Raw genomic sequence first — 6,000 nt, forward strand, 5'->3', positions numbered from 1 at the left:
AGCTAAAAGACATTCTCAATATTAGAGAAAAGCACCGTTTCTTAGAGCATAAGTTCATATATATAACAAAGGGGGAAAAAGGTTAGATCACAAAATGATTCATATCACATGACCCTAGACCGATTAAGATCGAGAAAGGAACCTTTGCTGAAAGCCCTTCAGTCAAAGAAACTCAAAACACACCTCTCTCTCTCTCTATGTCTTTCTTCTCTTACTCTTTCCCACTCTCACTCACTCTGCACCAACCCAACACTCTCTTCCTCTCTCTCTTTTTTGCTAGTGTTTGCTTTGCCTAGAGACTAAAGTTGAGTTTTTTTCTTTTTCTTTTTTTTATTCTCAGCAAAAAACAAAAAAAAAAAAACTTGGCTCTGAAATCTGAACCCAACATTTCTATATACTAAGGAAACTGGCAGCAAGTTCTATGCATTTTGCCTCTCACATCCATTGACTTTCCTCCTCTCTTCAAACTCCTCAAGGCTGAAAAGAAACCAAAAAGCTTTCTTTTCTTGATAACATAACCAAAAACCAAAAGGCTGTTTCATCCCATTCCCATGCCATGATTTGTGTAATGAACAAGAACCAAAAAATGGGTTTTGTTATCCTATTTCTTCTCTTTCTGATGCTGTTACTATTGAGCACTACTCCATGTAAAGCAGCATCTGGGAAAGCCAGATTTGACAAAAATGGAGGTGGTTCATCTGCTTCTGTGTTCAAAGCCTCTAAATATCACGGTGGCCTCAAAGGGAACAGTGAACATGAACATGGAGACCAAGTTTTTGGTGCAGACAAAAGGAAAGTCTACACAGGTCCTAATCCTCTACACAACAGATAAGTTACCTGCAGAGACATCAACATAGATTGGGGTCTACTCAATCAATCCTAGTTCTCTTTTTCTTTTCTTTTATTTTTTTGAATTACATTTTGAAAGCATTTTTTGTGCTCTTTTAAGTCCTTTCCGGTAAGTTTAAGATGTATATGAAACTTTAGGTTTGATATTATATTGATGATGAGATAATATAGTGAAACTATTTTTGAAGAAATCGTATGTATATATGATGAGTTTGCAGATATATGAAATGAATAAAATCTTGAACATCAACGCCATCAATGGGGTTGTTGGGGGCGAGGGAATATTGGTCTGCGCGCCTTTGTCTTCCAAGATTCTTATGGACATACATCATCAGGTTTTCTATATTTAGCTAATGCTTACTGGCTTATAGAAGAAAGTGTGATGGCTAGCATGCATGTAAATGACACTAATAATGCATCTAGTGATGAATATTTTAATGTAATTCTATGTGCATATACTATGTATGTAATGAAACTCTTGATTTTATTTTTATTTTTAAATTTCTGAAACGAAAATCTTTTCTTCCAAAAAAAATGAAGAAGAAGCAGAAAAACATATTTATATTAACCTTATTGTTTCAATTATTCAAATGTATGTTTATCTTAATTTTATTTTGCTTTTTCCGTGAGGATTAGTACTACCTTATTTTAACAATTATTCGTAAGTTTATATATGTCTATCTTGAATTTAACCCTCTTTCTTTGCTAAAGTTCTCGTCTCCTTGGCGAAAGGAAAATTTGATCCTAATTCTTTTTTGTCACTAAGAAAACTTCATTGCTTGGAACACTAAATTTATCTTATTCTGTAATGTAACTAGAACATATATAGTTTGTTACATATCACCTAACCCATTTCGGTGTGCAAGTTTATTTCTGCAACTCAAGGTCTCAAGATTTGACCTCTGCATAAAGTATAGAGGTTTATGGCAATTCAAAGATTGGTCAACATAGCACATGAATCAACTAGTGAGTGGTAGTTTTAACTTAATCAGTTTATTCGAGTTCGAATTCCTAGAACACAGCTTTATTAAAACTTAGTTGGAAGGACTTTGTTATCCTTATAGTCCGACCCAGTTAAAATTGAATTAATCAAATAATCGATGAACCGATTGAATTATATATATATAAAAAAAAATTGGTCAACATATAATTTAATCGATAGAGTTAAGGGGGGAGGGAGGGGAAGTCTTTCATATAGTGATTATTGTGGAATCAACCGTGTGATGAGATGAAATCTGAGCCATGGATCTGCATTAAATTTTTCAACCTACATCAACACTTTTAATCATGAAGCTGGGTAGGAACCGAATGTGCACAGCCGTCCAGTCATCTTAATTTCTCTTTCGTGATTATGAGGGAGGCCCCACTTTAAGTTTCATTTTTAATATTCTGCGTTTGCCAGCCATATATCCACTTAGTGATAGAGGAAATAAAAAAGAAAGAATAATGTTTGTACTATTAAATAATTAATGCATACATATGATTGAATATATACAGCTGAACCAATACTTTTTATTTGATTACGTATAAATCAATCATGTACAATTTAATCAATATTTCATTCTTATCTTTATTAGCTATCCATAATCTAACAAACTTCCTTTGTAATGTTTAAAACATTTCAATTTGAATTTTTCCTTCAATCAATCCTCCAAAGAGATAATAATAACAAGGAATATACTGTTTATGGGAAGAAAACCTAGTGAGGCAGTTTATACTGTTTGCAAGGAAACATAACAACATGGTTTTCATTTAAGGACTTCCTTCTTCCCCTCTTGTAAGTTGCACAGGATAAAATAATTTTTTATTTTATTTTTGTTACAGAACATACAATTATTTTTAGAGCAGATATTTTGTCCTTCATCATTGAAAGTTTTTTTGGTACAATGTGAACAATTTCTGTTAGGTTGCAAATGCATCATAATTATGGGGACTCTTCACTAACGGCCAAGTCTGACATTTAATGCACTTAAGTTGTCAATTTCGAATAGTGAATTGTTAAATTGTTGAGAGCAATAATTTTTTAATTAACCCTTTTTTTTTTTTTTTACATGCATGAACAAATTAAATGCCATCATCTAGTCTAAACCTTACTCCTTCTAGAATCTCATACACCTTTCAAAGTTCAAGGACAAATAATTTATCATTGTGGATAACATGACACTCGCATAGTACCCGAATACTGAAATGGATGTGGAGAGCTAGCATGGAGCAAGAGCAAGAGTCGAAAATTTATGTTCACGAAATTTGACTATTTTGTTAATTGTTGCTGATGAGTAGTGCTTGGAGGAAAACAAAAAAAATAAAAACAAAAAAATAAAATAAAAGGCAACTCTCTCACAAAGGTAAATATTACATGATCACCTGCTTACCAAAATAAAAAAAAATAAAAAATAAAAATTACATGATCACCTCAAGAACACGTCAAGTCATTTTCTGGGCATCAGAATGTCACAGGAAGCATAAATGTACACGACAAGGCTGGCATTTAAAGTAAGGTTCCATGCTCAGAGAGTCCCCATTTGAGTATCTTTAATGAAATGAAGCGGCAAGCATTAATGGTTCATGAGGAGAGGACAAGGAACTTTTTATTTTATTTGTAACTAGAACTGAGTTTCTCTTTCATTTTGATAGGGACAATTGGGTTAAAAGACTCATAGTTTCGGTGTAGAGAGCAAAGATTTGCAATACTAGTAAAACTAGAATGGAGAAAACACTAGTTCTTTTTACTCAAAGCAATGACAGGGAGAAAAGGAGAGAAGGGTCCATGTGAATATCATAAATATAGTAAAGATATCTTTAATTTCTCCATATGGCATTTGCATGCTGGATTTGTGTTGTGGGCAGGAAAGTACTTTGACACATAATATACAGAAGAAATTATTCCTTACAACCTTTATTTAATAAAATATGGGGAAAAGGGAGAGGGAGGGGATTAGGTACAGGCCCTTAATTTGTTACATCAGGTGCAAAGGTGAAACTGGGCCGGGTCGGTCTACGGCTCGGCCTACATCAGGCCAGATCTGACCTAGTATATTTTGTATAATAGGCTGGGCTTGGGCTTTAAAAAAGCCTGTTTAATAAAAAGGTCGTAGGCCCACTTTCAAAAGGCCGGGCCTATAAGCCCACAGGTCAGTTATATTGTACTATTTATTTTAAATAAAATAAAATAGAATAAGTATGTCTTGAAGAAAAAACAAAAGATGTAAATTTAATCAATTGCAATTATTTATAACTTAATTATATTCGATTATATTTTAATAGAAATCTTATTTTATTTTCTATATAGGAAGAACCAACATCTCAACATGTTAGATCGTATATATGAATATATTAAAAGATTTTTGGGAGAGTTATACTTACTACAAACATCATGACTTGTGGATTCATGTAGTTATTTTAATTTACATAGTATGGATTTGTTTATTGAATCTGATGAAATATATGTTATTTAGTTTGAGCATTTTGCTTTCGAAAATGACTTAAATGCATATCGTATGAGTTTTGTTATGATTCATGATTCTGTTTGGACGTTGAAATTATGATTTTTGGTGTAGCAACTGAATTTGAGTACTTTGTAAAGTTGATTCATGGTTCTGCTTGGAAGTTAAAAATTAACAAGCTAACGGGCCAAGCCAGACCATTTGTTTTTTTATAAACAAGTCAAACCAGGCTAACAGTTAGACTCATACTAGGCTTGAGTCAGGCCAAATTGAAATTTTTTGACGTACGCTTGGGCTTTTCGGGGCAAAGCTTGACCCAGCCCAGCCCACTTTCACCCCTAGGGGCAATGAATTGAATGGCATCCAATATATAATGATAATGATGGTGAAGTTAAAGTTAATATAAATTTCATAAACACAGATTTTTGATCAAATAAATGTGCTTGATAAAAAAAAAAAACCTATTTAATTTATTTTAAAAAATATTCCAAATTAATACAGTCAATCCCTCAAGTTAAATGTATCGGACAAATTTTGCACGTCAATGACATGGGACTTAATGTCAGTTGGATGTCTTGCACATTGACAATACAAGAGTTAATGCTAGCAAGTAAGTCCCGAATAAATCTTTAGTGTTATTGTTGCACTAAAGATTCAGTACATCCCACCAATAGAAATATTACATATCAATTAATTTTTTTTTTTCTATCAAATTTTTTTCTCTCTCCTATAATGTGTAATGCTCTTATTGGTGAAATACAATGAATCTTAATACAACAGTAGCACTAAAAACTTATTCATAAATCCTATACGTATGTTGTAAACTCCAGTATATTTGTCATGTGAGATTTCCATGCTAGCACTAAGTCTGATCAACGTGCGATGTCACCTCCACACTAACATTAAATTTCGTATAGTTAATGTGGGGTATTTGTCCCATACAGTCAACATGCAGGATTGATTACATTAGATTGAAATATCTTTTGAAAAAATAAATTAAAAATAATAATTTATTTTTGAATAAAAGCAATGATTTGGTCACAAAGACCAGATTAGATCCCTGAACTCTTACCATTAAAATAAAAAATAAAAAATCAACAAACAGTTTGATACTGTCAGTTACATCAATAGATTATTTTTATTTATGTTAAGTGTCTATCCTCTATATTTGAGTTTGGGATAATTACAAAAAAGAAAGAAAGAAAACATTATTATCAATTATGAGTGAAACTTTTGTTTTTGGTAAAAGTTTATTATGATTAAAAACTTCTTGTCTGTATCCAAAAAGTTCTTGTCTGTATTTGAGTTTAGTAAAACTTCACGTAAGCGTCTGTTGTACATAGTAATAATAATAAAGAAATCACTCATGACATTATAATCAATTACGAGTGAAACTTTAGTTTTTGGTAAAATGTTTATTATGATCGAGTCTAAACCACCAAAATGACCCAGAAAAGATTTACAATCCCAGCTATTAGAAAACTCGTTTCTACCTAAGCCTGTGATCACACTGGAAATCTGCTGATCGAATGCCTTATTTCAGCACAAAAAGAATCAAAGACAAAAAATATAACAGCTAAACACAAACAATCTATGAAATTGTTTTACTTTCCTCTTTGTTAAGTTATTTATCCCTATTGGATTTTGTGTTATGTTTTTCACCAGAAAATTTTTCACTATGTAAGTCTGTGAGGGTAAGATATAACCA

This window comes from Gastrolobium bilobum, unplaced genomic scaffold (assembly GCF_033153095.1).
Source record: "Gastrolobium bilobum isolate Gb01-03AN ecotype WA unplaced genomic scaffold, APGP_CSIRO_Gbil_v1 utg3880, whole genome shotgun sequence".
In the NCBI taxonomy this organism is placed as follows: Eukaryota; Viridiplantae; Streptophyta; class Magnoliopsida; order Fabales; family Fabaceae; genus Gastrolobium; species Gastrolobium bilobum.